Source organism: Pantherophis guttatus, chromosome 3 (genome assembly GCF_059756535.1).
Source record: "Pantherophis guttatus breed Tessera chromosome 3, ASM5975653v1, whole genome shotgun sequence".
NCBI classification, from domain to species: domain Eukaryota; kingdom Metazoa; phylum Chordata; class Lepidosauria; order Squamata; family Colubridae; genus Pantherophis; species Pantherophis guttatus.
The window spans coordinates 96,549,852-96,570,081 of NC_142065.1; the positions used below are offsets into that span (position 1 = coordinate 96,549,852).

General features: G+C 36.7%; 1 long non-coding RNA gene across 2 annotated transcripts in view; it reads right to left on the reverse strand.

Annotated features, from left to right (window-relative positions):
* LOC117677322 (uncharacterized) overlaps positions 1-20,230 on the reverse strand; it is a 90,123-nt gene that overhangs the window by 46,220 nt on the left and 23,673 nt on the right. Inside the window, exon 1 of one of the 2 annotated variants that reach the window (XR_015733178.1) lies at positions 17,289-17,511. The exons of the other annotated variant lie outside the window; for it this stretch is intronic. This is a non-coding gene — a long non-coding RNA (uncharacterized LOC117677322). Of the gene's footprint in view, positions 1-17,288; positions 17,512-20,230 lie in introns of those variants that run through there. 2 annotated transcript variants of the gene reach the window in all.

Here is a 20,230-nt window from a genome sequence, read left to right on the forward strand (position 1 = left end):
ATTATCAGTAGAGATGAAAGCACCATTCATCTAAATTCCTTAACACATAGGCCTGGCAACCATGAAGTTTAATGCAAAATATTTTGAAAATGGTATCTTACTAAAAATGTAGGTGCTTTGTTTTTCAGTATTGCAAATTGTTAAATGTATATTGATCACCAATTCTGAAAAAGGTTGTAAGTGAAATGTTTAGTATCCACCAGAGAAAGGATACAACAGAATTTTGAACTGTCACTTTTGAACATACAATAAAGGGCAGGATTCATAAGATATTTTGGTACAGTAGAAATATGTGGCTATAATAGCATAAGTTTTTCCAAGAAATGTCTCAGGATGATTTCATTTAATTGCCTTAAGTGGATTCTTTAGAGAGGCAAAAGGAACGCAGATGTAGGAGATTGGTATTTGGACATTCTGCATCAAAGATATTTAACTACATCTTCATATGTCTATGGAATTAATCTATCTGATAGATATTTTCTCATATCCCTTTATTTTAAAACATTTTCCCAGCATTTAAGTCCAATGAAATCTATAATAACATCCATATTTTAACAAGAAGTCTATATTTGAAAGTGCAGGATTAAATACACACCTACAGATGTAAGAAGTTTACAGTGGTTTTTTGTGGAAATGGAGGGTAGTTTATCAGCAGCATGAAATTATATTTATTGAAGATGATGGATCATAAACTATCACAATAGTTCATTCTGTGTTGATAGATACAGTAGATGTTTTTCAATATCCCATTCTATGTCTAAGAGAGAATAACTGACTCAAAGTCACATAGCCAAGTTTTATGTAAAAGGTAGGACTAGAATCTGGATATGCCTTCTCCTAGTCCTGGACCTTAACCACCACACCATTTCTGTGCCAATCACAAACAACAGGAAAAAAATAGTGGGTTTTGGTAAAATGGTAGGCAGTGGCAGAAATAGTAGGGTTGAGTTATCTACATTCTTGGAGATTCTGGATTCCATACAGAATCCAGAAACTCCACTGGCTTGATTGTACTGCTACAAAGAAAGCCAGGATCAAACTACTTACTCAAGGGAAGAAAAATCATAAAAACTTAGTGGCAACTTTCTTAAACATTATATGATTTCAGCAATGCTGATAAAGAGGCATAAAACATAATACAGCATGTGATAAACACTGAGTCAGGTGAAGGGACAAATAAATTATAGAACCTGCAGGGTCTTAGCCCAAATGTACAAGAGCATTTCAGGCAGCCTGAAATGACTTTAGAAACAGGGCAAAGGAACATGACCTGAAAGAGTTTTGAAGGTGAGTGAGAGATTAATAGAGAGTGACATCATATGTTTCTATTTTCCAGAAACAGTTACCTGCCTATTCTGGCAAAGCAATCTGTCAGTGTGAAGAAAGTATGGAATTAATATTCCTGAACATAAATTTATTATATTAGGAATGTCTACGTGGCCTTCATAATCTGTTTTTATGGGTTCTTTGGCTTCATTTTAATTCGTATGCTTGGAGAATCTGTTTAATTTCAGCACAAATCAGTCTTCTCATTTTTGGTCTCTCTTTCGTTGGTAGACCAGTTCCAAAATCAGATTTTTTTTCTTATGTTTATTTACTTCCCATTTCTACTTCCCATGAAATCCAGACATAAAAAATGATCAGTCTATTTTACTACATGCTTCCATATATCTGGTGCTTTTCAAATATATTGGACTATAACTCTTATCATCTCTTTCTGGCATGAACTAATAATATGAAGTCTCTCTAAGGGCATATATATGTATCTTTATGAAATTCAAAAACATTTTGTCTCCATTGTTATTCTACAACTGATATTTTGTTTGTTTTCACAGTTACCAGAAATATTTTTGTGGTGTTATTATTTATATACATTTGTTGAGATAGTAAGTTTCTTTGTGTATTTCACATATCCAATTTACCATATTTTTTGGAGTATAAGATGCACCGGAGTATAAGACGCACCTTAGTTTTTGGGGAGGAAAATAAGAAAAAACCTGATTGGTGGGTGGATCCGCCTCCCGGAATACCCCCAATCAGCTGTTCCCAGTGGTGAATTTTAGCAACAGTTTCATTGGTTGTGAGCTCTGTGCCTTGCTTTTTTTTCTGCCACTGAAACTTCTGAAACTTTGTTTCAGAAAAAAACTTTTTTTTCTGCCTCTGAAAACCTCTGAAACAGAGCTTCAGAAAAAAAGGCTTTTTTTCTGAAACTCTGTTTGGAGGCTTTTTTTCTGAAACTTCTTTCAGAGGCTTTTATTCTGAAGGACTATTTGTACTCTTTTCAATCTCCTTTCTTTGGTATTGGTAGGTAGATTAACCTCTTCCGATCTCTTGGTTATTGTGTCATTCTCCAGATTTGTTAGCATAGTTTGATTAGAACCTTTACTGATTCTTCTTTTGTTGCTTGCCATATTATTTTAGATAAAAGCCTTTCTGAGGCTTTTTTTCTGAAGCTTCTTTCAGAGGCTTCTTTCAGCCTCTGAAATCTCTGTTTGGGGGGCTGGGCAGAGCTACATTCAGAGTATAAGACGCACCCAGATTTTCACCATCTTTTTTTGGGGGGAAAGGTGCATCTTATACTCCGAAAAATACGATATGTAAGATGTCAACTAATATCAACTAACAATAAGAAACTCTACAGATCAGGGAATGCTACCTTAGAAAGTAATGTCTAACAAAAGAAAAAAGAAAACTAGATGAATATCTGCTTGGTAATTAAGAAGTTCTATTTTTAAACAATCCATGTCTGAAAAACAATATTTCATAATATATACATTTAACATACTATATACTGTAGGTTCCAAGATATTAACTGTAATGTAGCCATACTTTCATTTTGCACTATACCATTTTTTTTTTAAATCCAATAGTCTTAGAAAACTGAAAAGCAGGATGGGTGGTGCATAATCTAGTTTGAAAAAGGTAAATATATGGATAAAAATCAAAGTACAAATTGAGGCAGACAGATGGTGACACAGATTTGAAAACTTTTAGGATGGCAACAAACCAGCAACCCATAAAAAAGCAACAGGTTGAACAGATACTGTTATTAACAGACTACCCACTAACCTGCTTCCATATTGTTTCCGTTATTATTTGTAATGAATTTATTTTATAAAAAATCGTCCTCTATTTCAACCTTGCCACATCTATATCATTTACACAAGAAATCCCATTTTTTACAACAATGAAACCTGTGAAGGCTGTTCCCAGTTTGTGTTTTTAGTTAAATATAGTTTCATTATTTTAGTTATATTGTACTGTTGCAAGATTGCATACTCGCTCCATGAAGCTAAGACCTAATCTAGCTACCACTCTTTTTTAGACTCGTTCAGATATAATACAGAAGACTGTATTATACAGAAGTGTTACCCTTCTGCTAGTTTTTCATTCAGCACTAATTATGCTTTGTCTGGGTCTGTGCCATCTCACTGCTTTGATCATATATCATGAATGCATTTTTTTTAAAAAAAAACATTTTCCTAAATTGCTGTATGTTATTTTAAGGTTTCTAGCCTATTACATATGGCGCTTCCCTTTTAGTTCACTTATGTATAAGCTCCCATTTTCTTATACCCTTCTATTAAAAAAAAATACTTATTTTCTTTGCACTCCTTCACTCCTGCTTTATGTGGATATTCTATTAATTTTTTGTTCGTTAAACAGGCTCAAGGCTGTTGAACAGTCCCCCATTCCCTTTTCAACAATAGAAACTAGCTAGTTATGCTCTATTCCCGTTATGGCGAACCTGCCCGAGGTGGCACACAGAGCCATCTTTCCGGGCACGTGAGCTGTCGCCCAACTCAGCTGCAGCTGTTCATGCGCGCACGTCCCAGCTGGTGTTCAGGCCTCTGGTGCACACATGGCGGGACACAGCTGGTCTTTGGAGCTCTCCTGTGCATGTGTGCACATTTGTGAATGTGCGCAAGAGAACTTATGTGCGGTGTGCACATGCACAGATGGCGTTCACAAGTGTGCATTGTGTGCACAAAAACTACATGCATGCACAGATTGTGTGATTATGTGCATAGCACACGGGGAGCCATGTGAAAGCTGTGTGCATGCAGAGGTTGTGCACACAGGGTGCACAAAAGACACACATGCACAGATGTTGTGGTTGTGTGCACAGTGCACAGGGGGCACGTGAAAGCTGTGCGCATACACAGATGGTGCAGTTGCATGCACAGCACATGGGGTGAGGCAGCACATTAGCACGAAGCACACAAAATATGTACCTGTTCGGCACTTGGTGAGTAAAAGGTTTGCCACCACTGCTCTATTCTGTTGCCTCTACCTTCCCTTCCCTTCCCTTCCCTTCCCTTCCCTCCCTATTATAATCTTTAAATTCCTTTTCAGCCTGAGAACCTTTCAGTCTTCTGTCACACAAATGTATCCTAGTATCATCTCCAACAAACTTCAGCTTTCACTTTTCCAAACAACTGCTTAAAAAAAAAAAAAACCCTAATTAAAAAGGCCCATGTCTTATTTTAAAATCTCAGCTCCATTTCTCACCTTGTGGAAAGATAAGAAGTCTACATGTGGTTCAGGGCTTACATGACAGGAACATGCTCCCTTGAGGCATCCTGTCACAAATAGCTAAGAGCAAGATTTGTGGAGTTTTAGAGTCACTGCACATCATTAATAGCATCATGGTACATTTTAAATTCTACTTATAGGGACATCATGTGGCTAGACTCTGGCAAATACAATGCTGAATCAGTTGGATCCTGGTTTGAACCAACGAAATCATCTTATCTATTTGATTTTTTAAAAGTATTTTTATAAGGCAAGTAGGGGCATGGTCAAACAATATGTTTAGGTATAATTATTGATGGTTTATGGTTCATGATTCTTTGTGCGACTAAAGTTAGCTTAAATTGTATATACAAAGGAATCTTGTAGCTGTCCCTACCATAAACCAAATGCTGGGCTAAATGAACTTTCAATGTGATTCAGCAAATCCCATCTTACTGTTCTTGTTTTCAACACTCATTCAAAAATTACAACACTGAAAATTGTAGTAATGTTTTGTTCATGGAGAATCTTTTGTTCAATTCTCAGCTTCAGTAATTCAAATTCCCTGTTACATGTAGCATATAATGTCCTTTCAGTTTTAATTTTTTCTGAGAACTAAGTGCAGCTCTCCAATCCTTCCCTCCTTAATATGATGCCCTGAAAGCAATTTTCTAAAAATTCAAAACTAAATCAGGCAACAGGCTCCAGGGGACAGACTCTTACCTAAAGAGATGGGGTGGGGGGAGGCCATACAGTAAGTACAATCCATCTGAATGTTTTCCTTAGTGAACTTTGTTGTGTAGCATACAAAACTGCTCCCATTCATGAGAGCTTTGTCAAATTTATATTCATGCCTATCTCAACTTCTCTACCAGTTATTCATGCCTTAATTCTGTTTAACTAGTAGAATGACCCACTTTCTACTTTTGAGTGATCTCACACACATTAACCTACATACTCTTAAAATTTATCTCATTCAAAAATGGAGATGGATGGATGGCATTGTTGTTATTTAGATTTATATCCTGCCTTTCCTCACAAAAGCTTACACAAGGTTTCCTGTCATTTTATAACTCAATTGTTACTCAGAGAAAGAAGACACTTTTCACATAAAGAAGATCCTTGGGTCCCTATGACATTTTTTGGGATTGATTATCGTCCCTGTAAGCCTGGAATTAATGGCATGAAATCACAGCTTAGATGGATTAGTGGTTTTGTTAAAAAAAAGAAAGAAAAAGAAAATGAACATTTCTTGTTCTGCATGGCCCTGCTTTTCAATTAACATTCAGGATCTAGGATGACTGAAATTCCATGGCTACTCAATTGCTTGATAGTCTAAAACTGTAGAACTCCAAATTATCATTGCCCTCATTCCTGCCAGTTGACATTGCTCAAACATTTATGGATTATGAAATGAAAATGATAGTCAAATGAAAAAAGAGATATCTGCTCTGCTTCAGCTGTGCTGAAGTGAGTTAATAATGCCTTATTTTAATCAAGATCAAGTATATATGACAAGCTGTGTCAAATCATTGCTACTCAGGAGGCTGATGAAACCCACCACCATCATAGCTTAGCATTGTTTCTCTTCAGGTAACAAATATAGTTCCTGATATGCATCCTGTGCCTAATGTAAAAGTAACTGCATGCATATTTAAGTGAAGTCACATGGCCTCCTGTTATCTCTACATTCTTAGGAGTTATGGTGGTGCAGTGATTAGAATGTAGTATTGCATGCTAATTCAATTTACTGCTAAGAGTTTGATCCTCACCGCTCAAGGGTGACTCAGACTTCCATCTTTTTTTTAATATTTTTTTTTTAATATAATACATACCATACATATTTTGTGGACAGTGTATTAAATAGGTCAAATCTTTTTTAAACATTGCTAACAGTAATAATACAAATAAGTATGCCTAATCTTGATCGTCCAACTTCAACAGTACCATTCTCTCTTTATAATTCCTTATTTTTTCCATTAATTTATTTAAACATAAATAACATTTCTTTGCACCATGTATTTGTTATCCCCTACTAAGTTACTAATATTTAATATTTTGAAAATTATTCCACCATAATTTCAATATCCCAGATGTCTAGGACTACTAATACAGCCAAATATTAACAAAATTTAATCAATCCCGGTAATATATCTCAAAATCCACAAATTTCTAACCTTTAAAAGTTTAAATTCAAATATATTTTAATCCCATTAATATTATAATACAATTAGATTACCTAATCCTAAACTTCCACCTACTAAACTGAGCTTATTTTTAATTATAATAAATTCTGTTATATTTATTAATATATTTTATCATTATCTATAATATCTTAACCTTTTTGGAGTTCCATCATTTATTGACTTTTTAATCACCCTTTTATTTCTCTCTCTTGGAGTCTTATAATTTTTTTTTTGATATTTTTATACCTACTGAACATTCCCTTTGGATTGCACTTTGTCTCTTTCTGCTGTATTATTTGACCACACATCAATTAGATTTTCTTTTTTTAAAAGAGATTTTTTTTCTAAACCTTTCTTTTTTAAAAAAAGATATTTTTCTTTTTTTCCTCTGTTCTATTATAAGCTTTTAAGGAATTATCTGATTGATTCCTACTTATTAATCCTTTCTCTTCATTATCTTTATCTTCTTGCATCTCATTTTGATTTTTTTCCTTCCACTGCTTCTTCTAATTTCTCATCTATTTCCTGAATATCATTTTCACCTTTCCCCTCCCAATTGTTGAGTGACTTCTACACTCATTTCTTTATCTTTAGACAATCCCCTTGTCTCCTTATTGTTCTTTATAGTTTCATCCATGTTTTTGAGCATCAAAATTATTTCTTCATTTGCCTCTATTATCCCCTATAGATCAATTTTGTAATAATTTAATAAACATTACTCAGAATACATCTTTGGTTCCAACAACTCAATATTTAAAAACTCCAACTTAATAAAATTGAATCAATCCCATAGTTATGCCTCCAAGTCCCCTAAATTTATAATCTTTAAAATTCTTTAGTGGTTAGCAGCCTTGTGATTTTCCAATTACATATCTTCCCAATTGTCCAAATTTTAAAGTCTTATTTAACTTTTCTTCTTTTCTCTTTTCTTCTATCACCTTTCTTTTTTTGCCTCCTAGAATGTTCTGTCAAATAGCCTTAATAATCCAAATCCAAATTAATCCACTAGGTTCCTCCAATCTTTCAAGTCCATAATCCAATAGCCAGTTTGAATAAAGTTTAGTTATTTGCAATTTAGTTTATCTTAGAAATCTTCAAGAGGAAAAACAAACTCATTAGGTGTTTTTAAAATATCCAAATCATCTTCTAGAATAGAGTCAAGGTCAGGCCACCTTCCAGGTGTTATTTACTTTCTTCTATTTTGTGTATTAGACTTTATGTGTATTGGACCTCACTTTCACTGAGTACTGATGCTGTAGTGCTCCTCTTCTTCCAGTAGATGGCTCTCCTGCTCCCAAGTCCAACATCAAACAGTATGTCAAAAATAGCTGATTATCCAATAAATCCAGGGGGTTTAAAAATACAAATAAGCAAGATAGTTTCTCCCAAAAATCATCTTTCAAATTTTTTAAGCTTTTTTCTAGGCTTTCTGTATTTTAAAGCTTCCCTTGGGCATTTCTTTTGCCTCTTAATTTTCAGTATTTATTTATTTATTTATTTATTTATTTATTTATTTATTTATTGATTTATTTATTTATTCGATTTATATGCTGCCCTTCTCCAAAGACTCAGGGCGCTTACAATGCATTAAGCAATAGCCTTCATACTTTTGTATATACCTGCTTAATAAGGCTTTCGAGTCCCCCAAGTGGTGTTCTTTTTTATACAAAGTCAGTTTATTTCCCCCACAATCCGGGTCCTCATTTTACCTACCTCGAAAGGATGGAAGGCTGAGTCAATCTTGAGCCTGGTGAGATTTGAACTTGCAGTAATTGCAGGCAGCTGGCAACTAAGTGCTACTTTAATAGCACTTAGTCCACTGCACCACCAAGGCTCTTTAAGCTTCTCCATGTGTCTAAACGCTGCTTCCTTAACACTTGCAGGTTATCTTTTAAAATTCTTGTACTTAAATTAAATATTTGGAGTAAGAGTTGGAAGTTATCTCACCCAGTTTCAATGCTCTGTCCACGGACCATTCCAGCACAAATCTTATGGTCCTGGTTGTCCCAGCTTGTGACTGCCAAAAATGGCCATCGTCCCTGCTGCCATTTGGGAGAGCTTGCTTCAGACAGAGCTTTCCCTAATGAGGAAATTGCAAGTTCCTCATGGTCCACAAAGCACCTCTCCTTTCTTTGCCACCCCTACAAGGTGACTTTGACCCCATAGGGTCTCCTGATAGCGGTTACCAGCTGGATTTTGCAGGGCTTGGCAGAGCCCACTATTTTCCAAGCTGTCCTCACCACAATGTCAACTGGTGACTCAGCCTTCCATCCTAATTGGATGGAATGAGGGCCCAGATTGTTGGGGGCAACATGCTGACTCTGTAAACTCTGTAGACAGGGCTGAAAAATAATATGAAGTGGCATTATAAATCTAAGTGCAATTGCTAGTGCTATTCTTCTGTCAATGGTTTCATTTCCCTATAGGATTGGGCTCCTAAATCCAGAGAGGGTCAAATTTTCTTTCTCTGCTTTTAATTTTCACAACAAACCTATGACGTTAGGTTGAGAAACTGACTTACTGATTATAACTTTGATTGTAAAAGTATCTGAAAAGAAGAAACAAGGAATACTATACTTAAAATTAACAGAAAAGTCAAAAAGAAATCTACTGTGCCCTTTTATTGTTGCCCCATTTACTGAAAGTCAAGCAGTCAACAAGGAAAGATTTAACACTGAATTTAATCCTAAATAGTGATCATCAGAACCATATCCCTGACCGTACTATTATTGAAACAAACTGGAATAATCAACAAATACTATAATTTTCAATGTCTGTGGAAGCAAATGCCTGCTGAGAAAATATAAGGTAACACATCAGATAGGTTTTTGTCCTTCTCCCAATGTTAGAGCTCAAGGTCATGCATTAAAAAAAAGAAATGAACAGGCACAACATGCTGAACTAGATAGAACAAATCCAAAAGGGCTCTTCTTACATTCAATATACTAAAATGGGAACTTGAACTCAGGGCTTTTTGTCCCAGTGCAGCATTGTAATCATTTTCATTGCATTAAAAAAAAGCTTATTTTCAATATTTCAAATCTGTCATTATTTTATTTGTTCAACCTGTAAAATCATGTCCTAGTAGATAACAGTAACACCACAATAAACCAATAAACTACAGAGTGACATTGCTACTTTTAAAAAAAGTATTTGCATATTGAACCATTGGGTTCCATTTCACTATGGAATTAAAGTGATACCCAAACGATGAACAACTTGTCTGGGAAGTCTGCAAATTTAATCCCAACAGTTAAATTGTAGGGCAGGAGAGATATGAAGTAGTTAAGTTCATCTCTATAACATCTAAAGGCCAATCATATTCACCAAACAAACAATAATAGAGGGATAGAATCAAGATCATGTAAAGTTCTAATACTGCTTTACAAAGCCTTAGTAAGACCACACTTGGAATACTGCATCCAGTTCTGGCCACCAACATTTTAAAAAGATGTTGACACTCTGGGAAGAGTGCAAAGAAGAGGAACAAGAATGATTAGGGGCTGGAGGATAATTGTTACAGGAATTAGGTATGTCTAATCTAATGAAAAGGACTAGGGGAGACATGATAGCAGTGTTCCAATATTTGAGGGGTTCCTACAAAGACTAGGGAGTCAACCTATTTTCTAAAGCACCAAAAGGCAAGATGAACAATGGATGGAAACTAACCAAGGAGAGAAGCAACCTAAAACTAAGGATAAATTTCCTAACGTTGACAGAAATCAAGCAATGGAACAACTTACCTTCAGAATGATGGTGCTCCATCATTGAAAGCTTTCAAAAAGTGACTGGACAACCATTTGTCTGAAATGGTATAGGATCTTCTGCTCAAGCAGGAGGTTGGCCCAGAAGACCTCCAACGTCCCTTCCAATTATATTATTATACGTTCTATGCTCTAAAATTTCTTACCACTAATAATGCTGCTATTAAAACATTAAGAATTACATCATCAATACACACTTCAGAATTGAAACTCAAGTAGTTCTTATCACCTCTCCGATGTTCTAAACATAATATTTTGCCACATGGTGAGTAATGAGCTCATCCTAATCTGATAAAAGAAAAAGCATTAACCAGGCCCAAAGGGTCTAACAATTTCAGCAGAATTGGAGTAATGTAAAAAAAAAAAAGGCAACATAAAAGCACCTGGATAACATTTTGAATTGCTTTTGATCCACAAGGCAGAAACACTCTTTATACACCATATGAGAATATCTGCCTGTGGAACTGTTGGGATAGAAAATAAATTGAACAGATTATATGGCTTCTACAGATTCAGTTTCGACAAATGTTTTTTAAACCTTCTGCTTCCATTCAACCTAATTCTTTTCCCCATCTCACCCCCTATTAACTTCACAGTGGAAAAAAGTTACTGATTGCACTCAAAGATTTTTGGCTGACTGCTCCCAGTCAAATACTCAGTGTTTCTGGTAAAAGGGATATGCTGGTAATGATATGCTAGAGTTCTCTTTTTTGAACACTTGGAGAACCATTGCCAATTAAAGTTGACTAGCTCTCCCCAGCCTCCTGTTCTCCAGATGTATTGGGTCTTCTGTTCTCGGAATCAATCTAACATATTTGGACGGCATCAGAGTGGCAAAAGTTGAAGTAGGCACTTGATTTTCAAAGTACTATTGTGCAAGGTGATTTGTGGAAGTAAATGGAAATCTAGCACCTCCACTGGTAGAAAACTGAAATTAGAGAAGACTGTAAGATTTATGCAGCAGCTCAACTGGGCAGTTTCCTGAATCAAAGCAGAATGGTGTGGTCTTGGGACTATGGAGGTTAACTCTCCACAAACCTACAAGAAGGTCACTTAACCACCCAGTGGAAAGTGTGAGAGAAAGTTTTCATCTCATTCAAAGGCCTTTCTGCCTTGAAATCTAATATTCTCCTTCAGAATATCCCTTTTAAGGTCAACAGCAGAAGAGCAGAAAAAGAGAGAGGGGGGAAAAGGATGGAAGAGACAAAAAGAGAATGTCGAGTCCTGTCATAAACTTAAACTTACTCTAATAGTGAATAATTCTGAATGAGACCCTCCGTAGAATACTGTAATTAATTACCACCCACAAAGTAAAGGTCTAGTCATTTATAATGTTGTTTTTGGCTCTTATTAAAATATACACTATTAATTGCTGATTCCAGCGTACTTTCAGAAGAATAATTTGGGGTTCCAACTTGAGCTAGCAATGCCCAAGAATGAATAAAAATGAGATCCAGAGAGCTGCGAAGAAAGAAGAAATATTTATTCCTAAAAGCAAAGGGGTTTGCCTTTAGTGGCACTGCAGAGAAATGGGATACAGCAACACAGTTAAATAGGGGAGCTTGTCCTGAGTGTGAAATTATCTACGTGCTGATTCTAGGATGAGGGGCATGTGTGTGTAGGTATGTCAACTATGATATTTATTCTTGTGAATGTGAACATGCAATTGCACTGGGAGACCTAATTTAACTATTTGTGTTTACAGACTTTATTCTTTGATATATGGATTGGGTCTGGGTAATTTATTTGGGGATTTGAGGAAGTTTGAGTAAAATATTTTCCCCATTTGCTATTTTTACTTGATTAACTTAGTTTCAGCTTGACTGGCTAGTTGAGACTGATTCTCAGCCTATTGTGGATTCTCTTAATGTTTTAAGGGAAGACGGAAACATTGTAAAGAATAAAATATATTATCATATAAAACCTCTCACAGTACTATTCAGAAAGTCTTCCTTCAGTAGCAATGAAGAAAATAATAAGTTTTGTTTATGTTATATGTGTATGTTGCACATAGGGAAGACAAATGATAATGCCACTTTACAAATCTAGTGCTGACCAGCTACAGCAATCTTGCTACAGTTCAAAGTTATATTTTTATATTAAATCAACCAAGAGGGTATTTTTTCTCACAATTGCTCACTCCTCTCTCTTTTTCCCCCAGTAGCTTAAATCTAATAATAAATATGTATTTTTCTGGTCCTTCGCTTCCCTGCTGTTGTGGATTTGATTATGGTTGTAACCTGACCATTGACAAACTAAATGCCCACTGTAGACTCAAAAGTATATAAAGGAACAAATAATCTGAAGCCTGAAATGAGGGAAGTGCCTTAAATTATTCAAGGCAGTTGCTCTGCCTTTGTGGGATTTTCTTTGTTCTTTCTCTGTTTTTCACACTTTTTTTCCTCTATCTTTCTATGCAATAAAAATGAGATGCTCGCATAGCATGAGTAGTCAGGTTGCACAAACCTCCAAGAGACTGCCGTGAAGCCGCAATCTTTAATCCTCAGGGTTCCACATTAACTAATTCTTCCTTTTTGAAATAATTAAATATGTTCCCTTAAAAGATAAACAGGCCATCTCAGGTGGTACTTCACAAAACCTCCTGCCTTGGAAGCTGGAGAGAAGAAAAGCTTTTCTACATTGGCGGCAATTGTATAGGTATCTAGACTTTTATTTCATCCAAATATCCTCAAAGGCAGGCACAGTTCAAAATGACAAAAGAGCCACTTTTGATTAAGTTTTAGAAATACAAAATACATGTTGTTTACTTTTTAATGTGCATTATGAATCTCATTTTCTCTCATTTAATTTCTGTCATTTTCTTCCTCTATCTAATTTTCCATTCTGTAGCATTTTCCTCAGTCAGCAACACACTTCAGAATCCTCTTTCCTTCTGTTTCGCTCCCCATTCTTATCTCTTTATCGCTCAGGCATTTCTTTTAAGGCATTTCAAAATGAGTTTGAACACAGCTCCGGCTCCATACCTCTGTTCTTACAACATTGCCACAATCAGAAATCTGAGGTGAAGTAGTGTAATTAAAATGGCTGTGTAGCTAGGGAATGCCTTGTTTGCTTTGAGATTCATGGTTTCATCGGATGGAATTATTCTCCATCAGATGGAATTATTGCCTTACCACTCCTCCCAGCTCCTGTATCTCAGGTCCTTTAAGGGAAATGCTAGCTTGTTAGCTTTGCACACACACACCCATCAGAAGGCAGGCTAAACAGACAGACATGAAATGTCCTAATAGTTAGAGCAATCAAGCAATGGAATAGTTTTTCTTCAGAAGTTGTGAATGCTCCATCACTAGAGGCTTTCAAAAAGACAACCGTTTCTCTGAAATGGCATAAAATCTTCTGCTTGAGCAGAGGGTTGGACTAGAAGACCTTCAAGGTAACTTCCAAGTCTATTATTCTATGTTTTATGAAATTAACAAGAGGTTGGTGAATTTATTCCTTCTCTTCAGCAAGGGAGGTGGGATCCTAAGTGTCATACCATTCCTTCCTTTTGTGTGGAGTGGCAGGTAGTATTCTCTGTTGTTTTGGGACTTGTAGCCTCTCAAGTGGGTTCTCTTTGATTGATCTTAAGATGCTTTGAAGAGTAAAAATGGGGACAATAAGCTAGTGAATATATATATATATATATATATATATATATATATATATATATATATATATATATATATATATATATATATATATATATATATATCCCTCTCTCTCCCCCTCTCTTTTTCCAATCTATATTCTCTCTCTGATCTGCTTTCCAATAGTTTTTGCTATTGCAGCTCTAGATTTCTTAATCTATTTCATTCCCCCTCAGCCTACGGTTGTGTCTCTCTATTTCAGTCACTTTAAGATGTGACTGAACTTCAACTTCAACTTCCAGAATTCCAAAATCTCAATTATACTAGTAAATTAGCTTTTGCATTTTTATACTGGTTACTGTCACATCTTTGTTGATGGTAAAAGTACTTATTCTTCCCTTTTCACCACTGTAGGTGGCACCTAGAGAAGTTAAGATTTTTTTAAAAAAATCTGCTTCCTTTGAGTATTATTCCCAATTGGAAAGGGGCAAATATTTTCTTTTAGTTGAAATATGTGACCACTATGAACACAATGTCCTCTATTTGAGATGGAAAGATGCTTCTGTTTTTGGAACATATTTTAGGATTACAGCATCTTCTGGCAATCACAAGTTGCTTTTCTCTTTAACAGAAAGTCGGTTTAAGTTAAAGTAAAAACAAGTCCTTCTAAATGTCAACCAATCTGTGAAGTATGCCATAATCTCATGATTTTCTTTGATCGTTACTTGTCTGAAAATGTGTGCTATAGAAAATAGGAAAACAACAATATAAACTACAGAAGTAAACATTTTCCACTACCTTTACATTCTTCCATCTAACAACTAATAAAGAATTTGAAATACCCAATTAAAATTCTGTTGGTTGTAGCATTGCTTTAGCATCTTTAGCATCTTGTTATTTAATTTATCAAACTTGACATGGCGCATGCTAAATAGCTTCACTATCCCACAACTGACTCTTCCCCCAATATCCCAGTTTACACAATTAATAGCAGATAGAGACAGCACTTTTGAACATATATATCCCTATATAAATACTTTTATATGTATATTATTAGGTGTGGACCTACCACATGAACTACTCTATGTAGCTTTTCACCTGCCAGTAAAAGTACTAACCAAGTAGGACATCTTTCTGTTGTTGATCTCATCAGTGATTACATTCTTAGCTTTCAATGCATCCAGCATCTGTTCATAAAGTATAATCAATGATTGCAATCAATGAGACTTAAGCACACGGTTTAAATACTTAAATGTCATTGATTTCATGAGGATTTAAATATGGCTAATTTTCTTTGGATTGGATAATTTTTGAGGATAATTTTATCCTCAAAAGGAAATAATTCCATTTCCTTTTGAGGATAAAATTATGCCTCTGTAATTCATTTAGCTGGTATAAACAGTTCATTACATGTTCTTGTTATTTTCAGATTTGGAAACAGCTTTGCTATAGCTAGTTCACTGTTTTCCATCCTTCATGTACAGGAAATATGGCATGTTATGATTGGAAGTAAAGGATGGGTTTTGTTTTGTTTTTTAGTTTTTTAGTTATTGTTATTGGTCTGAACCTTAGCAACCATAACAAAGATTTATCATTTGGGGTCTTAGTAAGAACATTCCTGGCACTGATATGCAGAAACTCAACAAACTCCTCACAAGGTAACTGATTCACATTTAAGATTTTTCTTTCATGAAAAGCACCAAATTATTAGTAGTTATTTTTACTGACATGTATGGGAGAACATGTTTGCATGGTCTTTTTTTATATCTCAAGGAACAATATAACTGAGCTGGATTTGTGTCCCTCTGTGGGGGCACCCGCCCTCTGGAATGAGCTACCCCCAGGGATACGACTGATCCCGGACCTCCATACCTTCTGCCGGGCTCTGAAGACTTTTTTATTTCAACAAGCCGGGCTGGGTTAAAAATCTTTTAATTGCTGAATTTTATGGGTAAGGGGTTTTAAATTGGGGAAGCCAATATAAATTTAATTTTGTTTTTATAGTATTTTAATGTTTATATTATATGTTTTTTAATTTTGGCTGTTTACCACCCCGAGTCCTTTGGGACAGGGGGCGGTATAAAAATTTTAAAAATAAATAAATAAATAAATAAATAAATAAATAAATAAATAAATAAATAAATAAATAATTTAGCTACTTCAGCAAGTTACAAGCCTTTTTTGAAGTATGAAAATGTTTGTGCCATAAAGGTAAAGGTAAAGGTTCTTCCGCACATGTGTGCTAGTCGTTTCTGGTTCTAAGGGCGGTGCTCATCTCCATTTGACACCACTGTACAGGGTCTTATTACAGGTGGGGATGAAACAGCATACAGGGGGGAGGTTCAAAAACTATCCACATGGTGCTTAAAAAACAACCTGCACCTGAACATCAGTAAGACCAAGGAGATGGTGTTGGGCTTCCAGAGGAAGAGAGAGGAACCTGCCCCACTTTACATCGAGTGGGGCTGTGTAGAGAGAGTTTTCTCCTTTAAATTCCTGGGAGTCCATCTCAGCGAAGATCTCACCTGGAAAAACAACATGATCCAGAAAGGCCCAACAGAGACTCCATTTCCTTATGGTCTTGTGTTAAAAACAGGGTGGAACAATAACTGATGACCTCCTTTTACCAGTCCACAATAGAAAGCGTCCTCACTTATTGCATCACAGTATGACATGCCAATCTGACATTACAGAAGGTGGTGAGCACATCAGAAAACATTGTGGGTTGTCCCCTGATACCACTAGATGAGATCACTAGGGCTCGCTGCCTTAGAAGAGTGAGGAAAATTCTCAGGGATGACTCTCACCCTGGTCACCACTTCTTTACCCTTCTACCATCGGGAAGGAGATATAGAAGTATAGCCAGCTGCACTGTTGTGACCTAGGCTTCCTGAGTCATTAAAACACACGAGTAGTCCTAAAAATCTCTTTTATTGCAACAGCTGTGAATTACGTTCATTCACAGCTGAGTCCCAATTAGTTGCAAAAAATCTTTCGGGAGAAGTCCTTTGGGATAATCACCAAGCTTTATTTCCCTTGACACTCTGTCAAAGACCTACTTGGCAAAGCCACACGGATTCCAGAATTAACAGAGATGCTGACTGGAACAGAATTAACAACATTGTTTTCCTGCAAAGTGCCCACGTGCCTTTGCTCCTCTTTTAAGCCTTATGGGAGGCGCCAATCATCTCCAGACCTTACTCTTGAGTTATCCCTTTTGTTTTAACTGTTCATACCTTCTGGCAGCTCTGCGCATGTGCACACTACGAACAGGCTCCTCTTGTTCCTCTGCCTCTCTGTTGTCCGACTCTGGAGGCTCCGGAGTCTGCACATCACTCCCAGATGGCCCTGGCCCCATCTCTGCCTCCGACGCAGAGCCCTCGTCCAGGCCTTCCCCAGACTCCAGGACTGGCCCATGTTCCTCCTCAGCCTCCTCACTGTCCGACTCCGCTGCCAGCTCCGCAGGCTGCTGGCAAACCACAACACACACAAATAAGCTGAAGAACTGTTTTTATCCAGGGCTGTCAGACTCCTGAATGAGAAATAACATCATAACTATGTAGTATGATGGACTGCAGGGCCGGCGCAATGTGTAACATGTTCACGCTGGTGCAATAGGACTGGGTGTTTTGTTAATATGATTTATTGGGTTAGGGATTTTTTGTCTTCACTGTGAGTTGTATTGTGTTGGGGGGGGGGTGCACTGAGGGAGTTCAACCAATCTCATTGTACATAATTGTGCACTGACAATAAAGATTTGAATTTCTAAGCCGAAGAGCCCATACTGTCTGAAGATGTCTCTGTGGTCATGTGGTTTGTGATCTACATGACTAAATGCCGAAGGTGCACAGAGGGCTATTACCTTCCCACAAAAATGGTACCTATTTTTCTACTTGCATTTTTTACATGCTTTCTAACTGCTAGGTTGGCAGAAGCTGGGACAACTAATGGGAGCTCACTCCATTACATGGCACTAGAGATTCAAACCGCTAAACTGTTGACCTTCTGATCAACAAGCTCAGTGTCTTAGCCATTGAGCCATCACATCCCTTATTAGTGCCATATTACCTTGCTGAAAACATGATCTTCCATACATGGAGTGTTTTGGCGCTTTGACCAAAAAAGATTTTATTAGATTCCTAGTACCCATCTATTTTCAGATAGCTGGGAGGATCGAGAAGAAACTCCAAATCCAGAAGAGAAGGTATGAGCAAACTCATAAAGAAATTAAAGTTCCTAGAGTTTCCAGAAATCATACAGTGACATAAGTATGTCATATGGTCTCTGACTTCAGATTTTCTTTACATTTTCCCCTTCAGATTTTCCCCTATATTTTCTTTTCAAGAGTGTCCTCCTTTCTTTCTAAAATTCAAATAACAGTTTAGCCTTGATTTGTTCCTTGATTTGACACCACAAATGACAGCCCAAAATATATATGTCACATTCAGAGAGTTTCAAAGGGTCAGAGCATGAAGAACATTATATACTCAGTGTTCAAATTCAGAATTGCCTGGGCATCATCCTGTAGCTATTGGAAGGTCATTCAGAGAAATGCAGAAAGACATAAAGAAAAAAACAGTCGATGAATTTCAAAACGTTTGCCAATCATTTATAACCCTTCTATTTATATCTTGTTTTTCTACAATTTATATGCAGAGTTTCTTACCTTATGAAATATATCAAATGTAAGTACAGTTATAACTATGCAACAACCTCAAAAACCAAAAACCAAATCTGCAGTCTTTCAAGGAGGCATAAAGTGAAAGTAATAAAGTTTTTTAATTAACCTGGCATCTGTTGGAAGATGAACTCTGCCAAGCATGATCCTGATTTGCTTTGCTGACATCTTTCTCCTATCAGAGGTGGAAGAAGACACAAAAAGATCCTTGACCTGAATCTAACTAGGAAACATTTAGTGAAGGAGTTGAATGTAACAAAAACATTGCAGGGGAAATAGCCATCCCCTGGAGCTTTCAGTAATAAAAGCGCTATTGTCATTCCTGATTTTAAATGATTGCTAGAAAATTTCTCCTTCTCTTGGAAAGGTTTGCAAAAACTTACACACCCACTTACTTTGTGCACAACATTTGCTAGTGCTTTTAAAAGGCAATTTGTATAGCCAACTGCTATAAAAGCATTCCTCATGACTTAATTTTATATACAAATTCCTATATCCTGTATCATGTTGTTGGAAGAAATGTGGGTTCAGTTCCAAGTGGGGAAAAAGACACTGGAAACATGGAGACTGCTTGGAAAGATGGTTTAATGGTGGACAGGAATCACATGGCTTGAGTTCCTGTACAGAAAAGGCGATCACATGCTTCAAGATGTTGGGTGAAGAAGAAAGGGAGAAAAGGGCCAAGATGCTGAGAGTGCCTTGGTTTTATGCTCTCTGTTATGCCCCACCTCAGAGTTTCCTGTTCCTGTAGAAGAAATGTATCCTGATTGGTTGTGAGACTCCCAGGGGGCGGGGGTCTTAGCTAACTTTGTAGGTTGTCTCCCAAGCTTGCTTGAGCCTTGCCATGTGATGGGTTTCTGTTGCTAGTGAGTTTCTGTTGCTAGATGGGTCTTTTTGTGTTGCAGATGATGGTCCATTGACAAAGATGGGGGGAAATGAGTGAGCTTGTCTGAGGCCTTAATGGCCCATTGACAAAGGTGGAGGAAATGAGTTTCTGCCTCTGGCCCATTGACAAAGGTGGGGGTAGGCAGGAAGCTGCTTTGTCTTTAAAACATGTTTCTCCATTTCTCATCCAGGGAAATATAATATCCTGCCTTTTTAATATTTTCTAAAATATTTCATTCTTCTAGGAGAGGGGTGAGTGCTAACTTCCTACAATGTATTTACCCATCAATCAGAGTAGAGCTGGAAGGCACCTTTGAGGTCTTCTAGTCCAATTTCCTGCTCAAGCAGGAGAGCCTGTAACATTTCACACAGGTGATTGTCCAGTCTCTTAAAAACTTCCAGTGATGAAGCACCCATAACTTCTAAATGCAAGCTGTTGCACTGGTTAATTGTTCACACTGTTTCTCCTTAATTCCAGATTGCTTCTCTCCTTGATTAATTTCCATTCATTGTTTCTTATTCCTGCCCTCTGGTGCTTTGAAAATAAGTTGACCCCATCCTCTTTGTGCCAACCTCTCAAATACTGGAATACTGCTATCATGTTCCCCCAGTCCT